The following is a 12,928-nucleotide window of genomic DNA, read 5'->3' on the forward strand; positions in this document are numbered from 1 at the left end:
GAGGAAGTTTTCAGCGCAGGCCCTGGTGCCCCATCTGAGTTCCTGTGCCCCAGCCCAGCGCTAAGGGCCTGTACTGAAGGAAGCATGATGGGAACCCATTTAGCCAATGTTACCCTTCGCACACATGGGATTGGACACTGTCAGGGCCAGTAACACGGTGGTTTTGCCTAGTGGTCAGAACCAGGGTGGCATCGGGATCATGGTTGGACGTCACATCAAAGGTGAAAGACAGAAATAGAGTCAGAAGCCTTGCCCAGGGGCAAGCCACTGTCAGAGTTTGTCACTGCACTTAGGGTGAGAAGCCAGGAACAAGAGGCAGTAACGGGAGCAAGGAATAGGAACCGGGCGAGGAGGCAGGAACCTGGTGCCTGGGGTCTGTCCAATCAGCAGTCAGCTTCTAGTCACCTGCCCTGGTGGGTGGGCCTCTGCTGGTGGGCCATTAGCTACAATTCCCTCATCTCATCATGGTGGGACACGTAAGGCTGTAGTTCAGGGACCTCGGTTTGAGGCCTGTAGTGCATGTGAGATGCCTAATTCTTTCCCATTTCCTGCATAAACAGCATATTGCCCTCTGGGGCAGGTCTCTGGCCTGTGCTACCCAGGAGGGCAGACTAGCTGGTCACAGTGGGCTCTTTGGGCCTTGGGAATCTATGAATCCTGCTGATCAGATTCAGTGTCACATGGAGCCTGCAGCCATTCCCAGGGAGTCGGGACCCCATTTCCCTGTCCAATTAGCATCTAAGCTGATGAACCTTTAACATTTGGCACCATTGTGAATGGATGCAGAATTCTTCCCCCTGTCCTCCCTAAATGACTGGGCCAGATTTCTCTTGCCTGTTTCTCAGCTGCACCCCAGCGGTGGCTGCATATCAGTGGTGGGGAGTGAGACCCTGATAGGCGGTAGCTGTGTGTGGAGGCTGTTCAGACCCGTCAGTGGGAGGTGCTACGTTCCCCAGCATCACTACTGATCAGATGCACAGGAACCTCCCTGAGTGTTTATTCCCTTGGGGTGTTTGCAGACTCTGGCATCTCAGAAGAGGCTCAGCTCCGACTGGTGAACGGCCCGAGTCACTGTGCTGGGAGGGTCGAGGTGCTTCACAACCAGCAGTGGGGAACCGTGTGTGATGACAGCTGGGACATAATTGATGCTGGAGTCGTGTGCAGGCAGCTGGGCTGTGGGACGGCGTTATCAGCCCCAGGAGGGACTCGATTTGGGCGAGGATCTGACCGTATCTGGCTGGACAAGGTTCAGTGCAAAGGGACAGAAACTGCACTTTCCGAATGCAGGGCTCGGCCTTGGGGAGACAATAGCTGTCACCATGGAGAAGATGCTGGTGTTGTTTGCGCAGGTAACCCTCATCCATCACTGTGCGTGTTGCAGGGAGCAGGGTAGGAAGCTCATTACGGGGCATTGTCCCCTCACAGCCATTACTAACCCCAGCATGGTGCTTGGGGCCTGTGCTTCAGGGAGCAATATGGCGGTTGTTATAGGAGGCGCTCTCTCTCACACTCTGTGGTGACCCTAATTCCCCTCTGCGGATCTATAGGCCTGTGCTGCAGGGAATGGCATGGGGGCTTAGTAGGGGGCGCTCTCTCCTTGAAGTCAGTGCTGGCCCCTGTGCCCCAGTGCGGGGACAAGGGGCCTGTGCTGCAGGGAGGAGGGCTCGGTGTCAGTAGGGGGCGCTCTCCCTTTGCAGTTGTGCTGGACTAGGGTTACCATATTTGAACATTGAAAAAAGAGGACACTCCACGGGGCCCCGGCCCCGCCCCAACTCCGCCCCTTCCCCTCCCCAGCCCCACCCCTTTCCCCGCCCCTGGCCCCGCCCAACTCCGCCCCTTCCCTGCCCCCATTCCAACCCCTTCCCCAAAGTCTCCGCCCCTTCCCCTGAGCACCCCACATTCCCCCTCCTCCCTCCCAGCCACACGAAACAACTGCACCAATTCTAAAGTCAGGCACTCCACTAGTATAGACTCCCATGACTTTAATGAAGCTGCTCAGTGGAGGATCTGCCCCAGCGCTCCGTTTTTGGGAGCGGTCAGGACACGCAGCTCACACTGTTCTGTTTCCCAGCTCCCCAGATGCCTTGGAGCACCCAGTTCTCCTCCCTGCCGGGTAAAATCCCGGACATTTTGAGCTATTTAATTCTTTAATTCTAAAACGTAATTCTTTATATGTAGTGAGTCCTTTCCTTTCACCAGTTCTTCAGTTTTCTTTCTCCTCATGTGCCCACGCATACTTCTCTGCAGATCGCATTTTTCTCAGCAGTGGTTGATTGCTCTTTAAGAAGGCATGAAAGTCTTTACAAGAAGTTTGTCTGAAGTTGTACTGTACAAGTAGAATTCCTTTCAACGACTCAACATTCAAGTTGGTCCTTTCCTTTGTCCACTGGCTTTGCATCAGTGAAAAAATTCGCTCTACATTTGCATTGTGAGAAGGAATAGCAAAGAAAAACTGTGCAATCTTTAACAGTTCTGAATGACACTCAATGTTTTTGGATTTCTCAAAATATTTGGTCCACTTCTGGTGTGCTAGCAAATTACTGAACTCTTCATCACTGTTGCAACTTTCTGTAAACTTCTTCAGGTTGCTGAACTGATCAAAACACTTCACGTCATCAATTTGCATCCCCTTATCGGTCAGGTACTTGATACAAGGTTCCACATCACTCCAATTCGGTGTCTCACTCAGGGTAATCCACCTGTAACAAGAGAAGTCTTCAAGGGGTCTAAGCCACATCTCCAAATATTCTAAGCATCTGCTGTACATATTATTCACTTCAGCACAGAATTTGTCACACTCTTCATCAATTCGCAGTGATCCACCACACTGCTGTGTCTCATCACAAATGGGGAGCTGAGTGCCATACAGCACACCCCAGCCCCAGGAGCTCTGATCCACTTGCAGGCAAGGCAGCCCGATGCCCATCGCAGCCAGAGCTCTGATCCCTCTGCACACTCCTGCCTTTTTCACACTGCCCTCCCTTCCTCCCCCACCAGTCAGTGCTTTTTGGCGACTCCCCGGAGCAGCTCCCCCAGCGCTGCCCCCCACCTGTGCAATCAGCGGCGCATGGTACTCCCAGCTTTGCTGGCATCCCTGGCTTACCTTAGAGCAGGCTCTGGCGACTGCTGCTGCTCCCTGACTCTTCGGCTCTGTTTAAGAGCCGAGCTGCCCTAGTGCTACCGGCTTCAGGCACTTCTCCTACCTGGGCTCCAGCTGAGCTGCTCCTCCCAGCTCAGACTGTAAGAGCCGAGCTGCTGGCTTCGGGCAGCCCTCCCCTACCTCAGGACCCAGAGCTGGCTGGACACGTCCCTTCCCCAGCTCCAGCCGAGCTCGGCTCCGCCCCCTCAGACTTACAGAGCAGAGCTGCAGGAGCCAGCGTTACCGGCTTCAGGCAGCACCCCCCCTGCCTCGGGACCTTGCACCGTGGGAGCAGCTCAGCTGGAGCCGGGTAGGAGAAGTGCCTGGCTGGGGGCTCGGGGTCCGGAGGCTGCCTGAAGCCAGTAGCGCTTGCTCGGGCAGCTTGGCTCTGTAAATCTGAGAGAGGAGGAGTGGAGCAGAGCCACAGGGGGAGAGGAAGTGCCGGCCATTTTCCCGGACATGTGTGGCTTTTCAGCAATTCCCCCCGGACGGGGGTTTGATTGCTGAAAAGCCGGACATGTCCGGGAAAAAGAGGACGTATGGTAACCCTATGCTGGACCCAATGCCCCAGTGTGGTGCCATCGTTCCTAGCATGAAGAAGCCTTGTCTGTGCCCGCTGGGGGCCAGCTCTCCAACTCTGACAACTCCAACTGGAGCGAATACCAGCGCCAGGAGTGAGGGTGTAAATCTGCTCCCCAGGAGGTTCCTGCCAGCAGTGCGGGGGTGATCTTTTTAATTAAGTGTTCTAGTGCCAGCAGTAGGTCAGACTGCCGTCCAGTCTCCCCAACCAGGTGACAGCTGGCTGGGACAGGGGTGGACAAACTTCAACATTACCCAAGTGATTAGCCTGGTCAGTGGTGGGGAGCATAGGCACCAACTTTTCCCCACGCCGGTGGGTGCTCGCGCCCCCACTCTGTGACTCCATCCCCGCCTCGCCCCTCCCGCCCCGATTCCAACCCCTTCCCCAAAGTCCCCACCCCAACTCCACCCCTTCCATGCCCCTTTTGGACCCCTTCCCCAAATCGCGGCCCACCTCCTCCCCTGAGTGCGCCGTGTGCCCGCTCCTCCCCCCTTCCTCCAAGCACTTGTTGCGCAAAACAGTTGTTTAATGGCGGGAAGCGCTAGGAGCTAGGGGGAAAAAGCGGGCACACGGCGCGCTCAGGGGATGAGGCAGAGCGGAGGTGGGGGTGAGCTGGGGCAGGGAGCTGCTGGTGCGTGCAGAGCACCCACCAATTTTTACCCATGGGTGCTCCAGAAGCTGCCCTATACAATTGTAAGATTCGGCCTTGGGGAGATAGTAACTGTACCCACAAAGATGCCGCTGTTGTGTGCTCAGGTAACCCTCCTCCATCATGTCACTGAGGGTGGTGCAGGGATCGGGCTGGGAAGCTTTCAGCACAGACCCAGCTCTCCTGTCGGAGTCAGCGCTGACCCCAGTGCCCCAGCATGGTGCTAAGGGCCTGTACTGCAGGGAGCCGGTTTCGGGGTCACAGTAAGTGTTGCTCTTCCCATGCTGTCAGCACTAACCCCATTTCCCCCACACAGTCCTACAGGCCTCTGCTGCAGGGAGCGGGATGGGGGCTCAGCCGAGGTCCCATGTGGCAGGTAGGATTTTAGACAGCTTACGGTCCTTTTTCCTTTGTAGAGAGGTGAAGTGTGTAATGTAGATCTCCTGTCTTATTTTAGTAAAGTCCATTTGTGTGGAGGGTTGGTTATTTATGGAAGTCTCCAGGTTGGAGAGCTCTTTCTTGATGTTTTTCTGTTTGCTGTATAGGATGCTGATCAGGTGGTTCCTCAGTTTCTTTGATAATGTATGGCATAATCTCTCACTGTGGTCTGTGCAGTATGTAGATAGCAATGGATTTTTCACCTTCAGTCCATTTGGTATGATGTCCATCCGTTTGCATTTGGAAAGGAAGATGATATCTGTCTGTCAGTGATCTACAACCCATCCTGGACAATGATCCCTCACTTTCACAGACCTTGGGAGGCAGTCCAGTCCTCACCCACAGACAACCTGCCAACCTTAAGCATATTCTCACCAGCAACCACGCACCGCACCATAACAACTCTAACTCTGGAACCAACCCATGCAACAAACCTCGATGCCAACTCTGCCCACATATCTACACCAGCAACACCATCACTGGACCTAACCAGATCAGCTACAACATCACCGGCTCATTCACCTGCACGTCCACCAATGTTATATATGCCATCATATGCCAGCAATGCCCCTCTGCTATGTACATTGGCCGAACTGGACAGTCACTACGCAAGAGGATAAATGGACACAAGTCAGATATCAGGAATGGCAATATACAAAAACCTATAGGAGAACACTTCAACCTCCCTGGCCACACAATAGCAGATGTAAAGGTAGCCATCTTACAGCAAAAAAACTTCAGGACCAGACTCCAAAGAGAAACTGCTGAGCTCCAGTTCATTTGCAAATTTGACACCATCAGATCAGGATTAAACAAAGACTGTGAATGGCTATCCAACTACAGAAGCAGTTTCTCCTCCCTTGGTGTTCACACCTCAATTGCTAGCAGAGCACCTCACCCTCCCTGATTGAACTAACCTCGTTAACTCCACACTGATATATACCTGCCTCTGGAGATTTCCATTACTTGCATCTGAAGAAGTGAGGTTCTTACCCATGAAAGCTTATGCTCCCAGTACTTCTGTTAGTCTCTAAGGTGCCACAGGACCCTCTGTTGCTTTTTACAGATTCAGACTAACACGGCTACCCTTCTGATACTTGTACCCACAAAGATGCCGCTGTTGTGTGCTCAGGTAACCCTCCTCCATCATGTCACTGAGGGTGGTGCAGGGATCGGGCTGGGAAGCTTTCAGCACAGACCCAGCTCTCCTGTCTGAGTCTGCGCTGACCCCAGTGCCCCAGCATGGTGCTAAGGGCCTGTACTGCAGGGAGCCGGTTCGGGGTCACAGTAAGTGTCGCTCTTCCCATGCTGTCAGCACTGACCCCATTTCCCCCACACAGTCCTACAGGCCTCTGCTGCAGGGAGCGGGATGGGGGCTCAGCCGAGGGCGCTCTCACCTCGCAGTCAGTGCTGGCCTCATTGTCCCAGCACAGCACTTAGGGCCTGCAGTGCAGGTACCAGTATATGCAACTCAGTGAGAGACCCTCCCCATCGCTGATCGCACTGATCCCCCCGTCCCACTACAGTACAATGGGGTGCTGGGTAACCTTAGATCCAATTCGCAGGATTTGGTGTCGAATGGAGCCTGCAGCACTATGGTTCCCTTTTTGAAGTATGGGGTTCCTATCCCCGTCACTTTGGGTGATTTCCATCTCAGCTAATTTGCCTGAACCTGTAATATCCCCCACAGTGTGGCTGCAGACAGGGTTCTTCCTCACTCCCTCTCCTACAGCCCATGAGTATTTGTGTCCAGTCTCTCAGCTGCCTTGTTCCATCCCAGAGGTGGCTGCATATCAGAGGTGGGGAGTGAGTCCTTGATAGGCAGGCGCTGTGTTTAGAGGCTGTTCAGACCTGTCAGTGGGAGGTGCTAAGTTCCCCAGCCTTAGTAGCAATCACATGCACAGGAACCTACCTGAGTGTTTATTCCCTTGGGGCATTTGCAGACTCAGGCATTTCAGAGCAGACTTCGCTCCGACTGGTGAACAGCAGGAGTCGCTGCGCTGGGAGAGTCGAGGTGCTTCACAACCAGCAGTGGGGAACCGTGTGTGATCACAAATGGGAATTAGCTGTGGACAGAGTCGTCTGCAGGCAGCTGGGCTGTGGGACGGCGTTATCAGCCCCAGATGGGTCTCACTTTGGGCGAGGATCTGACCCCATCTGGCTGGATGTCGTTCACTGCACAGGGACAGAAGCTGCCCTCACCGAATGCCGGGCTAGCCCTTGGAGAGACCATAACTGTCACGATGGAGAAGATGCCGGTGTTGTGTGCTCAGGTAACCCTCCGCCATCCCGGTGGATGCTGCAGGGAGTGGGGTAGGAGCTCAGTAGGGGGCAGTCAGTTCAGAGCCCAATATAACAGGGCTTTGCAAGAGGCCTGTGCTGTAGGGACAGCGTGCGGGCTCCTGAGAGATTGCTCTGCCCTCGCAGTCAGCGCTGACCCCCATGTGGGTGAAGGGACTGTGCTGTAGGGAGCAGTTTGGGGACCACACAAGGGAGCCTTTCCCCTGGAGTTAGTGCTGACCCCAGTGTCAAGCACAGCACTTAGGGCCTGCTCTGCAGTGAGCAGTATGTGCACCTCAGTGAGAGACCCTCCCCGTCACTGATCGCTCTGATCCCCCTGCCCCACTACAGCACAATGGGACGCTGGGTAACTGTAGATCCCATTTGTGGAATTTGGGGTCGAATGGAGCCTGTAGCCGCTCACAGGCAATAGAAACCTGGGATCCCTTTATGAAGTGTGGGGCTCCTCCCCACATCACTCCTGGTGATTTCCATCTCAGCTAATTACCCTTGAACCTGTTATATTCTCCAAACTGTGACTGGAGTCATGGTCCTTCCTCACTCCCTCTCCTTCACATCCCATGAGTTTCTGTGCTTTGTCTTTCATCTACCCTGTTCCAACCAGAGGCGGCTGCATGTCAGTGGTGGCGAGTAAACCCCTAACAGGCAGTTGCAGAGGCTGTTCACAGCCCTCAGTGGGTTGTGCTACTTTCCCCAGGGTCACTAGTGATCAGATGCAGAGGAACCTACTTGAATGTTTATTCCCTTGGGGTGTTTGCAGACGCTGGCATTTCAGAAGTGGCTCAGCTCCGACTGGTGAACGGCCCGAGTCACTGTGCTGGGAGAGTCGAGGTGCTTCACAACCAGCAGTGGGGAACCGTGTGTGATGACAGCTGGGATTTAACTGAGGCCAGCGTCGTGTGCAGGCAGCTGAGCTGCGGGATGGCATTATCAGCCCCTGGGGGGTCTCGATATGGGGGAGGCTCTGATCCCATCTGGCTGGATAACATTCACTGCACAGGGACAGAAGCTGCCCTCTCCGAATGCAGGACTCAGCCTTGGGGAGACAATGACTGTGACCACGGAGAAGCTGCCGGTGTTGTGTGCTCAGGTAACTTGCATCCGTCACTGTGGGTGTTGTGGGGAGCAGGATGGGGGCTCAGTAGGGGGGCTTTCCCCTCGCAGTCAGTGCTGAGCCAGTACCCCAGCGCTGCAGGGAGCAGTACGTGCACCTCAGTGAGAGAGCCTCCGCGTCGCTGATCGCCCTGATCGCCCTGCCCCGCTACAGCACAATGGGGTGCTGTGTAAACGTAGATCCCATTTGCAGGATTTGGTGTTGAATGGAGCCTGCAGCCACTCAGGGATCCCTTTATGAAGTGTGGGGTTCCTATCCCTGTCACTTCTGGTCATTTCCAAAGGCTCTGGGAGGGCCTTTGGGTGTGAGAGGGGCTTAGTACGCAGGAGTGGTTGTGGGGTGTTGGATCCAGGCTCCAGCAACCTGTCCCGGGCTCTGGCTACTCCTAAGTATCGGCGCATCCCCCCCCGCCCCTCCACCCCCCGCCAGTGCTGACTGCACATCTCCAATTGGCTGGGAGCGATGGCCAATGGGAGCTGCGGGTGGAGTGAATGTGCCAAACCCCGTGTCGCAGCTCCGTCCAGGAGCAGCCAGGAGAAGTTGCCGCTTTCAGGGAGCCATCCGAGGTGAGTGGCCCCCGGATCCAGCACCCCCCACTCGATACTGCTCCCCAACTGCCTGCCCTGAGCCCCCTCCTGCACCCAAACTTCCTCCCAGAGTCCGTGCGCCACACCCCCTCCCGTGTCCCAACCCCCAGCCCCGCACCCACACCCGCTTCCGCACCCAAACTCCCTCCCTCTTAGTTGACCGGCATTTTTCATTTACCGGCACCCCCCAGACCCCAAACATGCCGGATAATAATAAAGTGAGAACGGTACACATTGTATTCTGTGTTGTAACTGAAATCAATATATTTGAAAACGAAGAAAAACATCCAAAATATTCAGTAAATTTCAATTGGTATTCTATTGTTTAACAGCATGATTAAAACTGCGATTAATAGTGATTAATTTTTTAAATCACAATTAATCTTTTGAGTTAATCGCATGAGTTAACTGCGATTAATTGACAGGAAGTGAATCCCTAACAGGCTGTTGTAGAGGCTGTTCAGACCCGTCAGTGGGAGGCGCTACGTTTCCCAGCATCACTAGTGATCAGATGCACAAGAACCTCCCTGAGTGTTTATTCCCTTGGGGTGTTTGCAGACCCAGGAATTTCAGAAGTGGCTCAGCTCCGACTGGTGAATGGCCCGAGTCGCTGCGCTGCGAGGGTCGAGGTGTTTCACAACCAGCAGTGGGGAACCGTGTGTGATGATGGCTGAGACATAACTGATGCTGGAGTCGTGTGCAGGCAGCTGGGCTGTGGGACGGCGTTATCAGCCCCAGGAGGGGCTCGATTTGGGCGAGGATCTGACCGTATTTGGCTGGATGACGTCAACTGCACAGGGACAGAAGCTGCCCTCACCGTATGCAGGGCTCGGCCTTGGGGAGACAATAACTGTAAGCACGGAGAAGATGCCGGTGTTGTGTGCTCAGCTAACCTTCAACTACCACCATGTGTGTTACAGGGAGCAGGGTGGGAAGCTCATTATGGGGCATTGTCCCCTCACAGCCAGAGCTGATCCCAGCATGGTGCTTGGGGCCTGTGCTTAAGGGGGCAATATGGCGGTTCCAGTAGGGAGCGCTCTCCTCTCAGACTGTGCTGACCCTAATTCCTCTGTGCGGTTCTATGGGCCTGTGCTGCAGGGAGCAGTGTGGGGGCTCAGCAGGGGATGCTCACACTCTCCCCTTGAAGTCAGTGCTGGCCCCAGTGCCCTAGTGCGGTGCTAGGGGGCTTGTGCTGCAGGTAGGGGGGTGTTAGTAGGGGGTGCTCGCCCTTTGCAGTTGTGCTGCAACTAATGCCCCAGTGCGGTGCCATGGGTCCCTAGCATGAGGAAGCCTGGTCTGTACCCGCTGGGGGGCTGCTCTCCAACTCCCTCGACCACAGGCCACACAAGCCGTGCCCTCTAGGCCTTGCGGGGTGACCTCTCTCCAGGTTGGCAATAGGCACAATTCATCCCTCGGCCCTCCGAGCGTCCCCCTGCAGGACCCAATCCCTGTCTCACTCGGCATTCACAGCAGTCACAGATCTGCTGCTCCCAAAGAACAGGGCCCCCATCTGACCAGTTCCACGTCCCATCTCTGCCCCAATCAATGCACAGTCCTAAATCTCTTCATAGTCACACCAAGGACAAGTGATTTCACAAAGTGTAGAGATTCTAGGGGTACCAAGGAGAAGAGTTGGAAAGAAATAGTTCCATGGCAAATAAAGTCATACCATGCTGAGTATAGCTTAGACTCACTGAACGAGATACTTTTCTGTCTGGTAGAGGAACATTCACCCCACAGTGCTTTTTACACACCACCCCTTGGGTGCTTCTACATGGCAAAACGTCCCCTCCTGCAAGCACAGAGTCTCAATGCAGAACAGAAGCTTTTTTATAAAAGGAGGAAAGCCCCCCACCATTCACTTGGGAAAATGCCACAAACAGGATTTATAACATAAAATTATGAGTAAAACACCTCCCCTACAGCATGTTGGGAAGTGTCTTTTGCCTCAGGTTCTTGAGTCGAGCAACCAAAAGTTCCTTTAAGGTGCCCCTCCCATCTCCCTCCAGCGCACCCCACTCACAGTGGTAGTCCTTGATTAGTGAAGACCCAGAGTCTTAGCACGGAAGAATCCCAAGGCTGGCTAAGCAGCATAGAATCATGGAATATCAGGGTTGGAAGGGATCTCAGGAGGTCATCTAGTCCAACCCCCTGCTCAAAGCAGGACCAATCCCCAACTAAATCATCCCAGCCAGGGCTTTGACAAGCCTGGCCTTAAAAAACACCTCCCTAGGTAACCCATTCCAGTGCTTCACCACTCTCCTAGTGAAAAAGTTTTTCCTAATATCCAACCAAACCTCCCCCACTCCAACTTGAGACCATTACTCCTTGTTCTGTCATCTGGTACCAATGAGACCCGTCTAGATCCACCCTCTTTGGAACCCCCTTTCAGGTAGTTGAAAGCAGCTATCAAATCCTCCCTCATTCTTCTCTTCTGCAGACTAAATAATCCCAGTTCCCTCAGTCGCTCCCCTTAAGTCATGTGTTTCAGCCCCCAAATCATTTTTGTTGCCCTCCGCTGTACTCTTTCCAATTTTTCCACATCCTTCTTGTAGTGTGGGGCCCAAAACTGGACACACTACTCCAGATGAGGCCTCACCAATGTCGAATAGAGGGGAATGATCACATCTCTCGATCTGCTTCAGAATTAATTCCTTGAGGACCTGCTCCATGATTTTTCCAGGGACTAAGGTGAGGCTGACTGGCCTGTAGTTCCCCAGATCCTCCTTCTTCCCTTTTTTAAAGATGGGCACTACATAAGCCTTTTTCCAGTCATCCGGGACCTCCCTGGATCCCCATGAGTTTTCAAAGATAATGGCCAATGGCTCTGCAATCACATCTGCCAACTCCTTTAGCACCCTCGGATGCAGCGCATTCAGCCACATGGACTTGTGCTCATCCAGCTTCTCTAAATAGTCCTGAACCACTTCCTTCTCCACAGAGGGCTGGTCACCTTCTCCCCATACTGTGCTGCCCAGTGCAGCAGTCTGGGAGCTGACCTTGTTCGTGAAGACAGAGGCAAAGAAAGCATCGAGTACATTAGCTTTTTCCACGTCCTCTGTCACTAGGTTGCCTCCCTCATTCAGTAAGGGGCCCACACTTTCCTTGACTTTCTTCTTGTTGCTAACATACCTGAAGAAACCCTTCTTGTTACTCTTAACATCCCTTGTTAGCTGCAACTCCAAGTGTGATTTGGCCTTCCTGATTACACCCCTGCATGCCAGAGCAATATTTTTGTACTCCTCCCTGGTTATTTGTCCAATCTTCCACTTCTTGTAAGCTTCTTTTTTGTGTTTAAGATCAGCAAGGATTTCACTGTTAAGCCAAGCTGGTCGCCTGCCATATTTACTATTCTTAAAAATTTGATTAAGATGATGTTAAAAAAAGAATAGTGAACAGAGTTTGAGCATAGAAGTTTCTGGTTATCAGGGAATAACATAGAGATTATCGAGGGTGCAAACTTTGGTTTAAGATAAAGTGGCATGAGGAATACATAATCTGCAATATCCCCGATTGGGGGTAAAAGGTTGATGAGTCAAAGTACAGACATTGAGATATGAGGGTATGAAGTTCCTAAAGTGGCTATGTTCGGGTGTTGATAATAATGAGTGGATATGATGATGAGGATGTATTGACCCTCATTTGGTGAGATTTAATGTTCAGGGAGTTTATGGTTCCAGTTCATATGATCCAACGGAGAAGGTCACTTGGTCCCTTTCTCCTAGTTGGGGAACGATGTCACTCTGGCTCACGCCTCCTGGTACTGTCGGTGGCCGGTTATGTGCTCGATGTAGATGTCCCTGGACCATCGGATGGCGTCTGAGACCACGAGGCGCCACATGAGACGTGCGTAGCGTCGACCGATCCCGCAGGTCCGCAGCACACGCTCGTTGCAGGGGTTCCAGGCGCCCAGGGCTCCGACAATCAGTGCGTCCATCTGCACCTCATAGCCCTTCGCTCTCAGGGTGTCAGCCCGGGGGGCCTACTTTTCCAGCTTACGAGCCTGGACTTCACGAAATGCCGGGGTCCTGTTCTCAAAGGAGACCATGACGTCAACGAGAATGATCTTTTTCAGGGCCTCGTCGGTGACGACCACGTCAGGTCGTAGCTGGCTGTCAGT

At 53.5% G+C, this 12,928-nt stretch overlaps 1 long non-coding RNA gene and 1 pseudogene across 1 annotated transcript; one reads left to right on the forward strand and one right to left on the reverse strand.

Moving 5' to 3' along the window:
- The window catches only part of LOC128826660 (deleted in malignant brain tumors 1 protein-like), a 61,464-nt pseudogene extending 51,774 nt beyond the window's left edge, over positions 1–9,690 (forward strand).
- Positions 1,966–3,584, reverse strand: LOC128826705 (uncharacterized). The gene is made up of 2 exons (XR_008442874.1): positions 3,104–3,584; positions 1,966–2,699 (listed from the first exon to the last, which is right to left on the reverse strand). It is a non-coding gene; the product is annotated as an uncharacterized LOC128826705 (long non-coding RNA).
- Positions 9,691–12,928: the final 3,238 nt, after the last annotated feature.

This window comes from Malaclemys terrapin, chromosome 20, assembly GCF_027887155.1.
Source record: "Malaclemys terrapin pileata isolate rMalTer1 chromosome 20, rMalTer1.hap1, whole genome shotgun sequence".
Taxonomy (NCBI): domain Eukaryota; kingdom Metazoa; phylum Chordata; order Testudines; family Emydidae; genus Malaclemys; species Malaclemys terrapin.